Source organism: Pygoscelis adeliae, unplaced genomic scaffold (genome assembly GCF_000699105.1).
Source record: "Pygoscelis adeliae isolate BGI_AS28 unplaced genomic scaffold, ASM69910v1 Scaffold166, whole genome shotgun sequence".
In the NCBI taxonomy this organism is placed as follows: Eukaryota; Metazoa; Chordata; class Aves; order Sphenisciformes; family Spheniscidae; genus Pygoscelis; species Pygoscelis adeliae.
In genome coordinates, this window is record NW_008825156.1 from 4,850,500 (window position 1) to 4,873,113 (window position 22,614).

A 22,614-nucleotide genomic window follows, 5' to 3' on the forward strand; every position below is an offset into this window, starting at 1 on the left:
ACTCTCACAAACTTGTAACTTAAAATGCCACAGGAAAATATTTCTTTTAAAGCCCTTCAATATATATATTTAATGCACAACACAAAGTCATAGGAGGCATCAAAAAGAGTATTTGCAGTATGGAACAAATGAAAGGAACAAAACTAAGACTGGGTGGGTAGCGTAAGTAGGGTGGAGTGACAATGATGAAGGATTATACATGGCAGAAGGGAGCTGACTAGGTCCCTAAATAGTTCACATCCAGATGCTTCAATATTTAGATCTCTTTCAAAGGTGTAGAATGTTTTTAAACAAAGTGTAAATTTTATTGAAGGAGAGGGACGTAAATGAGAGCAGGAGAAGGAGTAGAAGCAGCCCTTGGGTGGATGCCACCTGAAACAGATTTTTAGTCTTTGTTCCTTTTCACTGAAATTGCCCCCCCAACTCAACCGGCAATTAACAGACACACATGAACACACAGACAACATAGAAACACACACAGGATACTGTAAAAAGCTGCAGTCACAGGTGTCATTCCAAAACATAGAGAAGGACCTTACTTGCTTTGTGAGCAAGTTAACCATGTTGAGGAACAAAATCACAACTCGTTTGCCAGCTATTAAACTCAAAACAACAAAGCCTCTTTAGCCCAAACAATATAAAAGCACAATTTAAAAAATAAAATAAAAAAGCAGCATTACAGTTTAATCTCTCCAGGGTTTCAGCTAAAATATCCTTCTACTGATTTCAGTTACTCTTTCATTTATCAGCTATCCACTTTAAGATGCAGTGTGCCTTGAACCTCTTTATTTACCTAAGGCTTTCTCTACACACAAAACTTGTATTGCCTAGTGATTCTGATGTAATAAAATGGTGTAAACCCTCTCTTCCTCAACATATAGACATACTTCTCCTGTACATATGCACATATGCTTTTATCAGTCTAGCTTCATGCCACATGGGAATGAAAACCTGTATGTTAGTGGTATAACTACATTCACAGGTATGAATTATTTTGATTAGTATCACTAAAAAAAAAACCAACCCAAACCAATCCTACTGTAACACTAACGAGCTATACCAGAATACAACATATACAGACCACTTTAAGCCACATGAAGTTATGTATATGAAGATATGCATCTCAAACCAACAAAATTTTGTTGTCCAGAAAAAAGTTAGTTAAAAATGAGGAAAGAATTGATTCTGCTGAAAATAACATAGGAAAACAATAATGCCCATCATAACTGATTTGTTTACAGAAATCTCTGAAAATGGAATAATTTAATAATAAAAAGTCAAAACACAGCTATAGAGGGACCAATAATGACAACAGTTATGAAATACTCAGGAAGAGGTAAATTTCATAAACCTACACCCAGAAAAATACAATATTATGCAATATCAGCAATGCTGTACTTGGATACCATGTGCCTCAAAAGTCTAATGTGCTGGATAGGTGGAGTTTTGACTGACAACAGCACAATACCATCTTCAGCTGAAGTCCGGCAGTCCAGGAAAATACACAAACCACATTTTTGCATTTCTCAGTTATAATTTCTACTTAATTATGACATTCTTGGCAGATTTCCTGTTTTCACTTACATATAATTCTTGGAGTATTGGATTCCTATAGCACAGTACAGCACACAAATCTCTTCATGTTTGATCTCCCATTCACTTGTACAGCAGAGGTTTGCTGAAAGCAGGATCAAAGATTACTCAACTTTTTTCCTTTCCTATTTTCCCTGATGACAATTCCACACTAGCAATTTTTTTGTTAGGCAGCAAATTAATTTGTACTAGTCAACACCTGATCTGAATTTGTGTAGCTAATTAGCAAAATGTCTACAGGTGTAGAGCAAACTAAGCAACACATTTTAATTTTCTAAGAATGCTAAAATTCGGGTAAACTCAGGAGAAACCAAGCTGTCGGAGGCAAAGGGACATGGTGCAAATGCAGTCTTCTGAATCCCACTATTTTGTGTTGGCACTATTAAAATAGGCTTCATATGACACGTCTGTAGTTTGCACTGGTTGTGTAATATTTTTCTCTACTCAGAATGCAAAATGTGAAGGTTAAATGAAGATGGTGATAAGCAGTCACTTTATAGCTATATAGTCTGTGTTTATTTTTGCACACTTGTGCACTCATAATTAAAAAGCAGAAAATTGTGGATTTATTGTTTCAGTAGCTAAGACAGAATATTGAAAACTGATTTGGTTCGGGTTATCTTGCAATAAAATCCGGTGGTTCTGAATGATTCTTAGGGGAGAAACCAGCTTTTACAGGTATTATGCAAGTATAAATAAGCACTGTAAATGGACTCAGAAAAACAGACTCAGGAAAACTGTACTGTGGATGGACCTACTAATACATTTTTAAAAGGGGATCACAAGGAAAGCTAAGTAAGTTTTATTGTCTCTTTCAATTGCAACACTCTCAGATCCTAGTAAGCTATAAAATCATGACATTTGGTAGCTTGCTTTCAGCATTTTTGATGTGTTTCAATGAATAGTACAGTCTTGTAACAGGAATATATCTTGTTCAGATCTATACTATTGCTACAAATAGTGAAATATTAAAAAGGAAGAAGGAGGGGAAAAAAAAAGAAATGTGAATAAAATGTAAATTATATGAAATAATAAATCAAAGACCTAAAGTCTGACATTTAGATTTCTGGTGGTCCATATGTTTTACATATTATGAAACCATCATCATAAACAATTCTTGCTAAAGAATACAATTCACATTCTTCCTAAACCATCCTATCTCATTTGTTTACAGTTTCCTTCTCAAAAGCTTCATTAAATTGAAGACAGCATGAGCAAGTTGAAACAATTCATAAAGAAAAAAAGATCTCTATTAAATAATGTCAACATCAAAGGCAACAATAAGCAATCTCCTGCAAAGGGAAGGCTGTGAAAGCATCTTTTGAGCTGGTTAAAAACTGGCAATTATCAATTTCATTTTGACACGAATGAGAGGGAGGAATGTTCTGTACATGCTTTAATCTTCTAACATATATTTTATAACAAAAAAAAAAATAATCAAAACACCTTAAGATATTTTTGGTGAATATTTAACTAAGTCTGTACTAGCACAAACAAGTTTACACCATTGAAAGCGTTATACTTGACGTGTTTGCTTTATCCTTTAGTTTTTATAGAGTCCTACTGGTTTTGTTAGCAGACAATGGTCTAGTATTCATCCAGAGAAAAGAACTCAGTTGGGAAGAGGCTACCAGTGCATGAAAACAAAATAGCATGCAGCTTTCTCCAGGGCTGGGTCTGAGGTGCTGCTGCAAAAGATAGTGTCAGGGAAGAGAAGCATCAATGCTCTGCCAATGGCAGACCTCTTTCCAAAGAGGTCAAGAAGCAATCAAGAAAGATAGAATGAGATAAAGACGACAGGGAAATCTTCATGGAAGATTACAGGAGGGTAGCACTTGGCTTACTTGGCCCCTTATGAACAGCAAAACCACCACTTCAGAAAGCAGCAGTCTTTTGCACAAGTGCAGATTTATCACAATGTGCATAGGCAATGGGTCTGTTCATGTCACAAAGGGAAAACGCTAGCATATAGCCTTCCCTTGTCACTATAAGGCCCACTCCTCTATAGAGTTTAATAATGTAGTCATGAGATTTCAGCTATAATAGCTTATACTTCATTATTCACAAGACACTCTATTGAAGCAGATCTATCCCATGCACAGACCAGCTGATACACATTTTTTTCATCTTTTAATCTTTTATGATTATAGTAGAATGAAAAACAGAGGGAAATGCAAATGACTCCCTTTTTTCACACTCAGTTCTAGTCACTAGTTTATAACTGTATCTTTTTTTCTTTTCACTTTTGTTCTTATCTACAGAAGAATAATCCAAGACAAAGATATTAATAATAGTTATCTAGAAGATTTTCATATTTCAAGAATGTTATATTAAAATTATGGTCAAATAGGTTAAATGTTTTAAATTTAACACAGAATAAAATAACTGTACATAAAAATAAGAACTATTTATTTCCAATTAGGAGGCGTTAAAGACCACCATAGACATTTTACATCTTTCCCAAGTTGTTTAACACAGGTTTTGCCAGCTTTCTAATTATATTAAGAGAGATTAATAGTAATGGTACCAGAGTCATTCTATTTCCTATGTAGATTCATGTTCATATAATACAGAAGACTTCCCTAGCAAATGTGTTTCTGAAAAACTGATGGGATTGCTTCAAAAATTCAAAAGATACCCCAGACATATTTAACTGATTGGAAGTTTAGAAGGAAAGAATTTACTGTGGTGGAAAAACGTGGTCTTCAGCTCACAGATCTGGAATGATTCATTTAAAACAATCCTTTTGAAGAGCTTGTGTGTCTAAAAGCTGCTCTCTTTTTTTCAGGCTTTCTCAGGTGATTTAATAAAGTGTATTATCTTTTCCTACAAGCCTCACTAAGCAAAGGGTGTCAAACAAGCTTTGCACCCCAATCATTGCTTAAGGAGAAATGTCCTGAACCTCACTACGCTTTTCATTTGACATTCAAAATGGATAGGATTACTTCAGTATGAGAACACAATTAGCACAACAGAGCTCCTTGCAGAGAATAGCCACACTTTTCTTTATCAGTGAACAATATTGCTTTTCAAAACCTCAGAATTTTGAGTTTATTATGCTACATTTACATAGGACTAAAATTGTTTCAGGATGCTCTTTGCTTAGTGATGCAAAGTTTGTAAGGACAGGTAATACCCTTATAACAACTGAGAAGATCCTCTCTCTCCATTTTCTTCTGAATCTGGAAAGCCATGCTTGCAGAAGGAAAAGCACAATGCAGTCACTTTGCCAACTTATATTTAGAAATGCAGCTTATGTTCTCGTAGTTTGTGTATATACATCCCACATGTTGTGTTAGGAGGTCAATCTGAGTCAAAAGCTGCTCCATTATATAAACCGTGTTCAATATGCCTCAAAAACTTGATTTTATTTAAATCAAATTTGTGACCACTGTATGATCTAGGTCAAGAATCAGCAGCCACTCAACATTTTCTTATAAACACATTCAGTTTTCAACCATTTTGTCTTTAACTCCCTCTATATAATTACCTCCTCCTTATTTCTATGCACACTAATTGATTCTCTAAGGATCTACATTTCTATTTTATCACATAGGCAAGATAAAATGGAAAAATACAACAAATCCTTAGTTTCTCCTAGATGTCTCTCTGCTTCCTACAGTATTCAGTGCTACTGTTTTCACAGCTCAAACTACCATTTATAGATATTATTATTACTACCATTTACAGGTCTGTAAATGGAGCCCTTCTGTTTCTCCAAGTTTAGCCACTTGTGGATCAGGACTGAACTGTTTTAAGAAAAACACTAAAGACAGCAAAAATGTACTGCAGTAGTCACAACATATGGATGAAATATCAAATGTTGGCAGGCTGAGACTAAATAGTGATTTATTTATTTTTTTAAGTAGTAGCTACCAGACTCAGAGAGGTAGTGTCTTTGTAGATTTCCCATGAAAACAGGGTAAAAAAATGGACCCTGTAAGTAACAAATTTATCAGTGCTCTCTCTCAGTGCTCACAAATTTATCAGTGCTGACTTGTTACCAACACTGATGTCTACACCAGAGTCCCATCCTCACTTTCCTTTGTGCAATTATTTATAGAAGTGTAGAGCTTTGTACCTCCTTTACATTGATGTAGATGCTTAGGGTAGGTGGCTGTAAAGTTGTGGAAAATATTTTTGTCACTAAACTACCTGATCTATTCCAGAATACAAGTGAAAAATAGGTTACAATTGGACAAAGATGCACAGTATATAGCTCTATATACTCTTAGTTTGAATAAAAACCATTCAAAGATGGAGGAAAACCTTTTGCAGTATTTACGTATAGTACAGTATAGTACAGCAGGAGCACTGCAGACTCTTCCATGCTGCCTGGCCAACATGTCTGTTTCTCACTTAGGAGACTAGGAAAGTTCCATCTCTTGGGCTATTTAATCCTCAGCTTCTTTGCCAAGATCACCAGCAAAGCTATCAATTATCACATCACAAAAAGAGAGTGAACAACCATCCTGCAGAAGCTGGCATGAAACCATCAACTCTCTTCACATACCTCTTCATAGCTATCAGATGGTAGTAGTTTTGGGTTGCTACTGAATTAAATATTTCAAGTGCTCAATTTTTGAGGGAAAAAAAAAAAAGAGAAAAAACTTAGTCACAATGATGTCACAATAGAAGTCTATTCCATGACATTATCCAAAGCTCTGATGGTTCGCATATTTAGACATATCGGATTCTCTTCTTAGTGCAGTATCCCAATCCTTCACATTAATTTTTAGGTGGGAGCCCAATGGGTCAGTGCCAGCAAGCATGCTAACGCTTGTTCACCGGAATCCACAGTGCTGGCGAACATTTCGCTAAAACTCTACTTAAGGGTCTCAAGTGTATTTCAGCACACTCAGGGTATTAGAGCTTTATATCATTTGAAAGAATCCTTTATTTTCAGCGCTAAATCAACAAAGCTGTTAGTGTCATTTTCAGTCAGACTGTCATCTACTGGGAATTCAAAATTACACTCAGCTGCAAACTATTGACACTCCTCTTAACAAAAAAATGTTTTTAATAAATCTTTACATTAGCCTATGAGATAAAAAAATCTTTACCATGAAATATACAAGTGTATAAGTGTTTTATGAAAGTTTTATTAACTTTACAAAAGAAGAATTGGCAGTGAACCATGAACATCCTGTACTCCTAACACGTGGTTATAAATTACATGTTCTTTCCAATAACATCTGAAAAAGAGACTGTAATTTAAATTTCAAAACCACTTGGCATACCTACTATATAGTGCTGACATGAAGTAAAGGGAGGATCTGGAGAGACTCAAACAAAGAGTGAAAATATAAAGACATCCTTAGCTAAAAAGCTGCTGATGAATACAATTCCTTTCCAGCTGGACAGGGATCAAGTACTTGCTTGTCATATCATTCAATGCACTGTTCAATCAGGGATTCTTCCTTTCAACAAAAAGAAAACTTAAGTGCTGCTAATCATCCCTTGTAGAACTTTATCTTGCAGATACCTTCTTTATGTCAGGATTTCTCAATGACCATTGCCAACAGTAGAAGGATCAAAGTTCTTATTAAACAAAAATGCAAACATGCTTTCACTGATGGGGAAAAGCATTTATCTTGTGTTCTCACATACAAGATTTGCAGCTACTAGCAGCTTAATGATATTTAGTGTGAAGTAAAAAAAAAAATTCCATATGAAGACTCTGAAGAGTATCTATAGAAAACATTTTACTTTCCATTTCTAGATGACTGACTGCTCAATTTAACCTATTTATTCTGATTTCCTGTAGTAAGATATATGCCACTTCATCCATTTAAGTATGTACTTAAAAATGATAACATATTCAAAACTGACTTTTTTGAATAGACCTACTGTTTGCTGTGCCACACAGCAAACTATTCTCTCAAATGGTATAGTATTTTTAAATCCTAGAAATGCCTTTAATAGACAATGCATATGTTTACAAGAAATGTAAATTTTTTGTAAGCAGACTGGGTAAGTTATTTCATGCAACTCATCCTCACAGTGCTGTCTGGATAAAACTGGTTTTTCTGCCTCCCAGCAGTATGTGAAAACCCAGAGAGAAGCTAGCTGCCAGTTAGTTTAGTGGCTTCAATGGAACGCAAGCCTATAGAGAGAAAGCCAAGCCGCAAATAATCATGCAACATCAAGATTCCTTAAGACCAGTCCTTAGCACAAAGCAAACACAAGAACACTCTGAGAAGAGCAAGTGAGAAATGAAAAAGCCCAAAGAAAAAAAGATGAAATAATCCTAAGATTAAAAAATGCCACACAGCTCTTGTGACAAAAGCAAGTAGCAAGATCATCAACAATGTTTTCTAATAGCATATTTACCAATTCTGCTGAAATTTTGGTAATACCCAATTGCAGATCTACTTTTGTAAGAGAAAGGAAAAAAGGTCAAAACGGTGAGAAAAAGGACTTCATTTAGAAAACCTTAAACAGATTTGGCAGGCAACTCTAACTTTCTCCAGCCCCTACAGTGAAGTAGTATGTTCTTAGAACTGTGAAGCATCTAGTCTGACATTTGAGAAAGTACCAGGAGACAGGACTAGTTCATTGGATAGTTTGGGTCAGGTAGAAAAAGAAAGTATAGAAAGAAAATGAGTATTAACTCTAAGAAGTCTGTTGGGAAAAGTGATCAGCATGTAGTAAAACTAGTCCAGAAGACCTAATCCTTGCTATGGTGAATCAGAAACATTATGCTGAGAGCTGTAACAAAATTCTAATTCATAGCAAGGATTTGCAACAATCTGGATAGCAGCTACAGAAAAAGCCTGGACAGCCACTGAAAATACAGGCAAAACTTTTTTCAAAGCTTGTGTATATGAGACTCTTGCGATCCATAGAGAAATCAGAAATATTATTCCTAGCTGACTAGATTCTAATGAGGTAGAAAACTAAAGCATAATCATCAAAATGGATCCTGATGTTTATAGTCCTGCAAATAACTGATGTTTATATGTATTACTTATTCTGAAGAAGAAAAAAATTAGCTCAATTTCAAACCATATTTTTAGAAATGCATGTTAATCAAAGAGTTGAAGGCAGCAGTGTTTTGGTCTGTAATAGTTTGTTCAACTTCAGAATTGGATTAATTTTGCAAAACTATCAGGCTGGCAAATTTTCATTTGTGCAGAAGTGCTTAGGAAAGTGTGCTCTCTCTCTCAGATCACTCACATTAAGGCAGGACTTGGAGGACAAATATTCAAAAGATGTGATTCACAAAAGTTGATCTAGTAATAAAGTCATTGATGTCTTAACTGAATTATAGGGCCAACAGAAATACAACTGGATGTTAATGCTATTTTGATATAGCACAGTACCATGAATTGAAACAATAACAATGAAATAAAATATGTAGATACTACTCAACCAAAATACTTTGTAATTCTGAAACACTTCTTTGTATTTTCATTCAAATATATAGCTAAAAGAGAAGAAAAAAGTTGGAATTTCCTCAGAATAAAATTCCCGTACCTTGCTAGTTGCAGTGGTACTGCATTTTCCACCAGAGGACCCAGTCATTTTGCTTAATAAGTACTGCTCTTTTTCAGACCACATACGCTTCTGTCTTGAGCATTAGTTGCGAGTTTAATTTTGAATTATTGTTATAAAAATATATGTTGTTAATGTTAGAAGGCCCATTCAAATAGCACTGGAACAATGATGTAAGATTAAAAAACCCAAATCCCTAATTTATTTAACTTATTTTAAAATGACACTCAATCTGTATACAAAAGGCAATATTTCTTCAGTTCCTGAAAAATCAGTCCTATGTTTCTCTCATTTCCAATCTATTCAATTAATTTCGTATTTGCTCATACAGTCTTCACGGCTGAGGACATGGTTTGACAATGCAAAGCTGATGGTAGCAAACACAACTGAAATGGTTCCTACACACAACAGTCTTTATACAACTGTTCCACTTTCTGAGCTGTGGTGCTAAAACTCTTTTTGGGACTGCTTTGAGGTGGATCAGGGAATTGATCTAGATTAGAAAAGGAAGAAAAAACAAGGTACTGAAGTAACTGAGGAGAAAGAGGAACTGCATAAGCTAAATGATTGTACCATGGCTTCACTATGACTATCACTGTGGCTTTCTCATTTTAAATCTGTCAAGAACTGCATTGAAACAATCAACACAGTTCACACTGGCTAGTGTGTCTAGTTTCCATTAGAGAGCAATGACATTTAGTCTCTGCTAGACTCCAAGGGAACAATTTGCAAGTGCTTTAAGATGACAGAATATGTTGAGTTTAATCTTTCTTCCTATGATATTTAATATTATTTACTCTGTTCATTTTTAAGAAAAACAGAATAAAACTAAATACATAAATTAAATAGAACAAAGCATAACAATAATCCACAACTTGAAATCTTTGCGACAAAAAGATTCAGATGCTAAGAAATTATCTGCCCTTGATTGAAGACCTTGGAACCTTTGACCAAATAAATTAATTTTTCCAGTTCTAAGTGATGCTCTCTACAAAGTAGAACTTGCCCTTCTATGAAATGTGTTAAAGGAAAATATCATACATATAGTGAGAATGTTGGATTACAAGGGCATGATGTTAATCATAGCAGATCACAGTGCTATGGCATAGCCAAAAATAAAAGCAGCAAAGACAAGGAGAAACATGTGCCACAATTTAAAATAGAACTCCCATGCTTACAGCAGGATGACACTAATGTATTAGACCCAAAGAACTTCTGGTTTGTTATCTCTAAGAGTTATTATATAAAACACTACATACAGACTGTTAGAAAAGAAAGTTGCTTAATATGAAAAAAAACCCCTTTTTAAAAATCTGTGGCAGAATGACTACCTTTAAAAACAGTTCAAGAAAGAACACAGCTAGCTTGAACCATTTGCATAATCCCACTACGTTCAGTTGTGTGTCCCATAGCTGGATGAGGGTTATAGTAATAACACCATGCGTTGCTTACACTATCCTTTGACACTGGCATATAACACACGGAATATATCTCTATTTATTATGTTTGCAGGGCTCAGATTGCCAGAACAGGAAAGGAAGAAAACGAAATTAAATATGTCCATGATACTGTGAACAAGTTACAAGTAGGAAAAAAAAAAGAGAGAAGCATTATTCATGACTTAGCAGCCTGACTAATAGTTCTACAGCTGAAAAAGTCCAATAATGAGAAATATATGATTGTAGTATTTTTATTAAATTTTAAGATAGGTTTTATTTTGGAAGATGTAGACTATAACCACTTCTGCAAGTGATAAATAAATAAATTCTCCTCTTGGTCATATGAAACTTACCTTGCAAAAGAAAATGGAAATATCATAAAACTTATTCTCATTTAAAAAAAAAAAAGTAAATTATATGGTCACAAAAGGCCTTAGGAAAGTGAAGGGTCAGAAAATGCAAGCACTAGAAGGTGTCTATGATCTTTTGTTTCAAATTCTGTATCTTCACACCTGAAGCTAGCACAGCACATTTTAGCAATTCTACCAGAAAAAATAATAGGTAAATGACAATGGCGTACCAGTCCTAATTATGAAAAACAAAGTATCATTATAAAGTTTTGAACTAAGATGAGCTAGACGTTTCCTACTCTGAAAAAAATCCTGTCAACATATCAGATTTATGACTCCTTCCTTAAACACGGATATTTCACATGTGAACAGGAAGAATGAAAATTACATGAAACACCAAGAATCCCCTTCCAGTCTGGACGTGATTAAGATGAAGTAGAGGAAAACATGGCACAGAATTTCCATGGATACAGAAAACACAAAGAATTTACAGTACCACTAAACAATAGCTAATTACTATTTTTAAGGAATAGCTAAGTAAGATTCTTGGGTGAAAACTCCTCATCACCCAAACTCACAGCAAATTGTTGTAATATCTTAATGGAAAACTTCTAGGTGAGATTCTTTCTGATCTCTTATTATAACTTTTAAATATTTCTTTCTATCTCCCTTCAAAGGAAGTGTGTCCTGGACTTCACTATACAGATGGCAGCATCCATACACTAGATAATTTAAAACTGTTATAAAATTCTGAAAAAGATTTAGATTCTATTTAACAAGTAGTTTGGATTACAAAATTTTACCACTATGGCCGTTAGCCAAGTTGTGAGAGGGTACTGACTTGGGGACAATCATTGTTCTAGAATCCTTCAAGGAAAGGTGAAAAATAGCTTGGTACTTTAAAACTTGGCAACGTCAGTGTTCCAAAAGGAAAGTAGGTAAAGAGGGGAAAAAAGCAGCTACAGATGTTCTAGGTGGCCAGTCAAAGCTGCTGCATAAAAATGCAAACAAATATTCTGGAGACTGTTCACAATTGCTCTGCAAGGAAGTTAATGATGCTTTCCGAAACCCCTGCCTTCTCTCAGTGTAAGATCACAGTAGAGCTCATAACAATTCCTTGAAGGAAACTGGTTAGCCCATCATGTATCAATGAATACTTTTAGCAGCTCTTAAGTATTGCTACTAAGTGTAGACCACTCCTGGATTTCAAAAGGGGTAGGAATAAAACCCTACTACTACAGCAGAAAGTGATAAAAAGAAGGACCTTCCAGGAATTCAATTTACAACTGTACAGAACAATGGAAGCCAGAAAAATAAGTAATATGCATCAGGAGGACTCAGAATCATGTCAGGGGCAAGTTCTGTGAACAGTGAAAGGAACAAAGCCAGACATACACATGTACTGATCGCTTACCTCACTGGCTTGACATGCACTTTATTTGCCCTCCATGGTATTACTGATATGAGAGCCTGTCCTCTTCCCATCTGCTGCTTATCACTAAATATGATAATTTTAATGAAAATTTTACCTCTCTCTCTAAATGGGTTCAGATTTGCCTGTTAACATCTATGAACAGAATTAAGAAAAAAATTAAGAGAAGGCTAGCTTGTCATAGGTACTCCAGGGACTGTGCCCAAAGACTTGAAGACACCTTTCATATTCACCTTTGCCTATCAAAAAAGTTCTGGGTGACCTATTTGATGAGATTGCAATACTAACAAACATCACCAACCTGAAATTCCAGGCAAGGCTGTGCTAGCAAAGTAAATCACAGACCTTAATATTTATCACTCCTGACTGTTTTAACACGAATTAATCAAAATTATTTACAGGAGTTCAGTTTTGCTTCCAAGGTACTTTTTATTTATGATAGCAATTATAGTCACACACAAAAATTTCTAACATCTATTAAATACTTTCAAACAAATATTAGATCTGTTAAATTTCTGAATAAGCAAGAATTTTTTTCAAAGCATTAGGTGAGAATAGTTTTTAATATAGAATAGAGAACAATAATACTGTGATTACAACCTCCTCTGAACAGTTAACAATTTCAGGCTTTCTTTTGTCTACTTTACAACCCATGAAAAGAGCTTCTTATACTATTTTGTTTTCCATGTCTCTCCAGCTGTACCTAGCATTGTTAATGCTCCTTATGATCTCCAATATTCACTGCAGCTGTCAGAGGGTTTTTTCTTCCCTATTCTTTCCAGGTGCTTTGATACGTTTTCTGGAAAGATACTACTTTTCCTTTTAGAACATCAGGACTTCGATATTATTTATTTTTTGTAACCTTCCATCTCATCCTTATTTTCACTGTTTATTCAAATCTGCCCACCTATTCTTTCAATAGTAACTCTGTCTTGAGCACTCTTTCACATCTGACAGTGGACATTAATTCAGTTCTACAAATATGTTTTTACTTACAGCATGGTAGTGTACAGGTCCTATACACCTGTCATATCAAAGGAACAGCATTTGTCAGCAATAAAGGAAAACTTTCACACAATTCTACTATCAGGAGACTTGCAGAAGTCAAAAGCATGGAGAGAGGAGAAAAAAAACCCAGCCTAAACAAAAGGCAACTGTGACTGATATGGCTGACTTCAATAATACAGTGATAAAATTTTAAAGCAATACAGAAATATTCTGGAAGTGTATAGGTAGTTTGGAACTTTAGTGAGAACGCTGTAATCTTGGAGTAAAATTCTGTTCTCCCACGTTCCGACTAGAGTAATTTTACCTCAGATGTATTCTGCATAAGATGTGGAGTGTGTTTTAATCAGCAGAGTATTTTTTGTTTCTTGAGTACCATTTAGAAGTAAAATACAAAAATTGAATTTTCCTTTCTGTAAAACAATTAGAAATATCATAATACTATGACTAACAGTATCAGCTCCTCTTCTCCCTTAAATTAAAGGTTACCTTAACAACTTTATACCACTTAACCAAGAACATCACACAACTAAATTTTATTCTAGATCATATTAATGGAGTTGATTCTGCCATCTCCTTAATGTATGAGTCACTTTAACCACATCAGCAGACCCATGCTGTGAATCACAATCTGTATCCTATATTCTGGTTCCAGAGAGGTTAGTGTACAAAGCAGCAGAAAAGCAGCTAGTAGCTTTAATATGAGTTACTTACTAGCAGATTGGAACTCCCATTTTTGGACAGTAAATGTCCAGTAACTTAGAAAAACATTTCTTCTAAGGAGCAATATTTGCTATTAAAAGGCCTGGAATGCAAACAAAAATGTTTCATCTTGCTTCCCATTATTATCTGGATACAAACTAGGCTTAGAGTCTAGATAACACTGCCTATGATTTCAGTTAGAGAAAATAAATGTACTTTATCTTGTTTATGTCTCCTGCTACCACAACACTCTTCTGTTCTTGACAGTGTCAGAAAAGGCAAATAAGCAGGGCAAGATGTGTCTAAAATCCAGCTATTACTACTGGAAGAGCAGGATACAGAGAGGAAGAAGGTTCAAAAATAAACAGAGAGAACACTGAATCAACACTAAAGGAATTTTATGTAAGATGTAGTCCATAATTAGTATTTGCAGCTGTATAAATGGTCTGGTACTAGTAGACATTAATAAAGTGAAACATTTTGGGTTTATGTTAATTTTTGCTTGCAAATCTCTGCTCTTTTTTTCATAACATGGTGGCATTGTTTTAGACGGTTTTGATTAAACCGCCTGTTTGAATGCATTTTCTCTGTATGTATAAAATGATCCCCAAATAATAATTCTTTTGAATTTGCATGTGGTCAAATTTTGAAGATGTATCATTGTGTTCAATAAAATCACAAGTTTGAACACAGTTGATTGAACATAAATATTTACTGAAGATAAAGAACTTGGAGTAGAATAATTCAGCAACACAAAACTGAAAAAGCAAATCAGTAACTTTTTTAATGTTGCTACTGTAGCACCTTTTTCTTGTGAAAAAAAATTCTAAATTGGGAACTCTTGGGAGCTATTGAGGTAGCTCTACCCTTAAAAATGTAAGAGACCTTTTAAATTAAAAATACACCAGCTAAGCTTAGACATGCAAACACACCAGTATGAAAAATGGTTTATCCATTCAGTAGTGTGAAATTAGCACTTTGTTTTGTTTGTGAGAATTATAAATATAATTGAAAAAGACTTGCCCAAAAACCACAAGGAATATTGCCAGCTCAGAAGAGTAGCCACTGTTATTAATCTACATCCACCAAGCGCTGCTTCTTGCTCTTTTTTGAGCAAAAAAAAATGTTTTCATTTCCTTTTGCTAACTTGCTAGTGCTTTCCCTATCAAGGCAGAGTTAGGAAGGACAAATCCAAGATCTACAGAAATAATATTTTTTTCCATGCTTTTATGACAATTGCAATGGATTCCTGAGGGGAATGGAAAAGGAAAGGAGGGGAATATGTAAAATATATCTTGCAATGAATGACATAGCTTTGCTATTTTGTGTAGCAGGACAACCTGAATATGCTTCTGAGTATTTGGTTGGGAAACCTACAGTATATCCTCCTGATAAAAACTCATTGCTTCAGCAAGTCAAACAGAAATTCTCAAATTCTTCTGGAAGTTTGCTCTAGTGGCCTCTGGAAGAAATGCTCTCCTCAATTTTCCTCAGCTAACATACAGGACTCCACCAGCTCCAAAAGAAGAAAATACTATTTTTCTGAATACTTTCATTATAGTATTTTCTAAGAGAAAAGTACAACTTTGAAATGAAAATACAGCATGAGATGAAACTCATTTTCTTTTTCTTTTTTTTATCACAGGTCTCCACTGGTGAAAAATCACATGCTATTTCCCTCCATTAATTCAAACTTACAAGCAACTCAGTTAAGAAATGTAGAGCGGTAAAAGAAGACATAAAAAAGTTGAAAGCAAAATACCCACTTCTTTTACTTTTGCTGCAAGCTTTAATTCCTATAGATGGTATTCCCAAAGCCTGCTGGCCATGGAAGTTGACATATGTAGTGTTCTGCAGATGTAGCTGCAGTAACACAGCTGGATATAATGCTCTATGCATCTGGTGCACAGATGTTTGATTGTGTCCTTGGTAGCTAGCCAGACTTTGAAGGATCCATTTAGTTCTTGGAGTGAAATTGAAGGAACAAGAGAGTAGTCCACTGGTAGTAATAATACTCCACGTTTCTCATAACCGCCTTAACCGTTCTCACTTTCTCTATTAAGCTGAGTCATGATAGTTTTCTCTTACCTTTTCCAGAATTCAGGATCTAGAAGAGACAAATGAGTTGGAATCAAGCAGGCAAAAATCAAAACTTTGCTGAAAGCTCTTTGCTATGCCAGAACTCTTGCTTTCAGTCTCTCTTCAGTAAGAACTCAACCCAAAACTCCTTGGAGACAATGGGAAAAAAATTAATAAGCTTTGGAATCCACGCTGAAAAAATCTGAAATGATTACTTAACCTGAGAAATTTCAGCAGTGCTATCACTGCTAAATTGTCAGAAACAATTTATCCTTCTTTAAAGTATATGCCCATTTTACCCTGCACAAATTACCAACATTTTACCAATGTCTTTTTTAAAACGTTTCAAACTTCGATTTCATGTTGGTTTTAGCTGCAGGTTATCTTTGAGCTTTGCAGTGAGCTATCTGCAGCATTCCAGAAATATGCGTAGCCACATTAGAACATAAGGTACATGTGTGCTCCTACTGGTAAAAACTCTGATTCTCTCAACAGAATTGAAAATAATGTAAAATTGTAACAAATAAGGAATAAATACACAGACTTTAAAAAGACACACCTGCCTTTCTGGGAATACTTTTTGTGTCTCGTATCATCCATTCTTCATGAACCCAGCAAGATACCTTTATCTGTGTGATAATGTTGCCACTGCAGTCGCAACTACAGTTCATTTATTAAATAGTTACAATGGTAATGGACATAATGGTGTAATTGTATGGAAATAAATCTAAAAATATATGGACAATGAGATGAAATTCAAGATGTAAAATAAAAAAAAAGTATTTTCATCAGGAAAAAAAAATTATTTACTTTGACTTTTCATATTACAAATATTGGCAAAACTGAGATATTTCTGCTTCAGACACAGAACAGTTTGTTTTCAACAAAAATACAATTTTGGATGGAAAATTATCACAGTAAATATTTGTAACTAGCTTTTATTAAGCAACACTAAGATCATTAGTAATATAACAGTTACCTTGTTGTTACCAAATTTCTTCAAGCTTCTGCTTGCTCCCTGTCTCACATTTCATGGTGTCGACCTAAAAAGACAGTAAATAAAATCCTATTGAATAGCTAAGTCTCAGTGTGCGTTTCATGCCTTCGTTGCCCATCTTGAAAGCTGCTTCCATTACTGGCTATTCAGCTACATTGGCCAAAAAGAAGAGAGAGACAAGTTTGTATCTGTAGCAGTACAGCTCATGTGTCTGACCTGTCCTTTTACTACTTCCTGACCTGTATGCTGAGATAGAAACCAGATAGCTGACAGTTGAGTGGTTAAAGGTTTGTTCAGAAATGAATCTTGAGTTAAAAATTGAGACTTGGCACTTATACATATGAGATGTATCAGTTTTGCAATTCATTCAGCCCTCAGACTTTAAGAGCAGCTGAAGAACATTGCAGTGGTGGCTTTCATCCATAAATAAAGTTACACATTTAACAGCTGAGAAAGCATGTTAAGTGAATGCTAAACATTCAAGGGGAGGGGGAATTTTTACAGAGAGGAATGTTTTACCTCCCTTCCTGAGAACATATGACTCTGGTAATAAGCTTAGAATTTATTAGAGCGTAATCTAAAACCTGAAGTTTTTTATTCTGATGAGAACTCTTCTCCTTTCACAATAGAATCAAACAGAAAATTCATTTTTTCCTTCTCTGAGGTTCCTTGCTTAGATTGCATCATCTAATTCAAAGAAGTATCTACAGTCCAAGCCATGAGATACAACAGTTAAATCTGAGTGATGACAAGAAAGCTGCAGTAGCACACCAGCAACTTAAACATTCTCCAAATTTTACTGAACTGATTTGCAATGGTAGAAACTGAAATGTTTTATATATTTCCCAGATCTGGCCCCACTGAAGCCAATTTGAAATATGCCACTGTTTTAACTGGAAAAAGAATTTCACTGCAATAGCAACATAATTCAATCCACTCATGGCACAGAATTCCATACAATTTTGATTTGTTTACACACTTTGTCTATTATTTTGTATTTTTAATTCATGTAAATAATTGCAGGAATAAGCAAGCAATCTACCTTTCAGAAGGGAAAAAAAAATTTAAAAAAAAAAAATGCTGTGGAATAGTGAAAAGTAGAAGTTGGGAGAGCCTTCCCTTTTTTGCTCCACTCCTTACCTTTCTCATTTTCTCCTAAATTCTTCTTATTTAAAAAAACAAACTAAAAATATACATCGATGCATAGAAAATTGAAGGTCCTGTAGAAATAGACGGGTCACTAAGGTTGTCAACAGAAAGATTAAAACAGTTTCCATACCACAGAATCATAGAATCATAGAATCATTAAGGTTGGAAAAGACCTCTGAGATCATCGAGTCCAACCGTCAACCCAACACCACCATGCCCACCAAACCACTGTCCCTAAGCGCCTCATCTACATGTCTTTTAAGTACTTCCAGGGATGGTGACTCAACCACTTCCCTGGGCAGCCTGTTCCAATGTTTAACCACTCTTTCAGTAAAGAAATTTTTCCTCACATCCGATCTAAACCTCCCCTGGTGCAACTTGAGGCCATTTCCTCTCATCCTATCACTTGTTACTTGGGAAAAGAGACCGACCCCCTCCTCGCTACAACCTCCTTTCAGGTAGTTGTAGAGAGCCATGAGGTCTCCCCTGAGCCTCCTCTTCTCCAGGCTAAACAACCCCAGCTCCCTCAGCCGCTCCTCATAAGACTTGTTCTCCAGACTCCTCACCAGCCTTGTTGCCCTTCTTTGGACACGCTCTAACACCTCGACGTCCTTCTTCTAGTGGGGGGCCCAAAACTGAACACAGTTATAACCTTGTAAGACTACAAAGAATTTCTTAGTTTGGAAAAGAGATAGCTAATGAGAGAGGTCTATAGAAACATGAATTATGTGGAGAAAGTGAAGAGGAAACAATTATTTTCTATTTTACAAAACCCAAGAATGAAGGAACACCCCAGAAAATAACCAGGTAGCAGATTTAAAGTAAGTCAGAATGCATTTCCATACAGTACATAATCATACTGTGAAACTCATTGCCACAGGATGTTATGGAAGTCAAAAGGATAAACACATGCAAAAACAGATTAAACAAGTTCATGGAGTATAACTCCATTAATAAGTCAGACAGTACTTCTGGCTCAGGATCCTGTATCACTGATCGCTGCAAGCTCGGGGAATATAACAATGAAAGGATGACTCTACACTGGCCCTTTTTCTTAAATTTTTTGTAGGCGTCTACTATTGGCTGTGCTTAGAGACAGAAGAATGGTTACACAGCCACGAACCTAATCTATTAAGGGACTTCTTGGATAACGGCAGCAAATTATGGACATATTTTATTTATTGTTGCCATTTCCTCAAATAGATGACAAAGAAGTCTTCCCCTTTTAGTCATAGCAAATTAGTAAAAGGACGGCAACCTAAAAAGAAAAGAGATGCCACGTGAGTATTTATTTCATTTATATACATACATCTATGGAACACAACATACATAAAACTTTTTGTAAGTGTGTCCCCCCCCCCCCCCAAACTGTTTAAATTAAATAAAAAAAAAAGAATCTGTTCAATTACACTAAAATGAGAAACAACACGCTCCTCTTTTGAGCCTTTGGAGTCTCCAAACCATTTGAGAGCTGTTCTTTTAAAGATATGGGAAACCTACCAAAATACCAGATGTTTAATCAATACTCTTAACATTTTGGAAGTCTAGTGTGGAAAGGAAATGTCAATTGAATCACTCTGGAAAATCGGATCTTTTGATTTTCACAGTCTGCAATGCACAATATTGACAGTCAGAAAAATTTGGCTTCTTTTTTAAAAATACGAATCTGTGAGCAAAACCTTCACCATCTCCATACCATAAATATATTTGCTTAAAAAAAATCGCAACACCGTAAACAAACAACATTTTGCAGAGTTTCTTTGGAGATTTTGCCTGCATGTTATAAGATATAAAATACCTGATCTCTTATTTCTTAGATGGACACTTCCTTGGAAAGGAATGTATTTTCAACTTCTGAAGGTAAACAACATTAACTTTTCAGAGTTCTATATCTTTACAGAGCTTTACAAAATATAAGTCCTGATACATAATGATAAATATATATGAAAATATTTTTTAAATTAAGTCTGAGAAATCTTGATTCATATCAATGCATAAACCAGATATTTTTGTTAATACTAAACTTCAGCCTCATTTAATCATTAGCATTGCATTTTTATATTGAAGACAAGAGGATTCTATTATACATATTTTAATTTATTATTACAGACTTTAACTCCAGAACATCCTCATACGTTTACTAATAGATGCCAAATTGCAGGCTCTGACTTCAAATAGGCCAGGAGATGCTTTTTGCTGTTTCAGAGTATGCTTTTTTCAGAAACATCCCTACATCAAGAATTTAATTCAAATGCTTCTCTACTATCTAAAAACAAGCCCCATCGTGAGCATATATATTCTGCCTTGTAATACTGAAGCATAATTACTTCAGTCGTTTGATATTTTCTTCTTCCATTGATAGCATGCCAAATGCTATCATGATAGATGTGCATGAAGCACTAGAAATATCTTTATCACATCTGCTTTTAATCAGTATGGGAAGTAGAAAATATATTTCTTATTCAACACATCAAACAAATGTCCAGAAACTGAGGTAGTACTGAAGGGAACAGGTTTGGTTTGTCTCCTTGCTGTACCTTTTTAACTTGTTTGCTAATTTGACTCACCTTTTCAATGTGTAATCACAGTTTCAAGACATCTCCATAATTACCTTAACAGGATAAAAGCTAGAAATTTTCATACTGGGGTTCTTTACTGGCATTCCCTAAATAACACGTATCAGCTGTCTCAATTTGCCTGGTTTTATTATAAGCATGTTTGTTAGATACCCTAGAAGCTGAAACAGGTTTAACACAAAAACCTATGACAATTCTTTACTTACACATATTTATGTTTGTTTTTTTAAACAAAAAAGTGGTTTTTTTCCCCCCAGTAAATTCAAGCTAAATTGTGGTTCTTACTTTTTATTGTTTTGGTTTTTTTTCCTTTAAGAAACAAACTCTGAAACAGTTCGAAACATCAGCCTAATCCAGGACTAGACTTATTACTACTATACAAATATTAAGGGGGTAGGGAGTGGAGGAAGCTAGCTCAAAAAAAAAAAAATTGTTTATCTATCTAGCTGCCATCTCAGTGCTTAAACTCTATGCCATTTAATTCCTGTCAACTGCTGTCAAATCCCTGCAGGGTCAAAGGTCCCTATAATTCTACCACTAAGGCTCTAAAAAAGCCTGCTACTGAGCATGTTAACACTGCCTACACTGTGGCAGCAATGAACAGTCTAACATGTCTACATGTTGCAAGAATTCATGAAGTAGATATACTCTCTAATTATTCTCTATATAATATAATAATAATTCTCTCTAATTATACTCTAATTATTCTGTTTGCAGGCTTTATTGTGGTGGGCATTCTCAGAGCCTACTTAAACTTTACAAAAACACAGCCATATACTATCAACTGTCTGTACCTGAACAAAACGGTGCTGGGAATACTTCCGCAGAATGTAGGAGACCTATGGTTTCTAAGTCTAATAATTACTTCTCTATCTCAGAAGATGTAATCTTACAGTTCAAATCACAGGAGATTTCTCAAACTATGAAGATATATTTTACATGACATGATTACTTCAATTTCTTATCTCCAGTTTGCATGAAATAATAGGCGAAAGAAAGAACACTCCATGGTCTGCTGGTTAGGAAGGTAATACTGGAAGGCAGAGGAAGTACAGGGTTCCAGTTCCTGCTCCCCAAAATATCTAAGTATTTTATAATAAATATTCATGGAAGCAGCAGGTAGAGATCCATCCACCTGTCTCCACACTAATATCCCAACCACCGGATCATAAAGTTCCTTCTTGTTTACCTTTTCAGTCCAATGAATATTTAATTATTTCATGGGAACAGAACATATTCCTGCCTTATAAACTGATACTTAGAACTCTCACAAGGGAAGCAAAAGTGGCAGAGCTAAACTCTGTCAGGAAGAACTATATGCACCACTGCATCACACACATCTTGTGTTGTTAGCGCCTGTCCAACCAAATGCTCCCCCAAATTAAAAATAAAATAGTCACATCTATTAATGCTGGACTAGGAAAAAAAAAATAGAAATAATGCCATCTCTATAATCCTTTCTCTCTAAAATCCTAACCTATCCATAGAATGAGAAACTTTAGGAAACCACTGCTAAATGAAATTTCAAGAATAAGCTGAACTTAGTCACACCCACCTCAGGTAAAATCTGCAGATCTGACAGAAACCAGGAGAAATTATACTCTGAAAGTTCAAAATTTGTAAAAACTAAACAGGCAACCCCACTTGAAAATATATACTTCTTTATATATAATTATCATCAGAAATATGAGATTTCAAATTCATGACAGATGTTCTTAGTTTTTGTCTGTCAGTCTGATCGAAATCGTTAATGGCAAAGTTTTCATAACCCCAGACTTTGCCAAGGCCCAGCCCT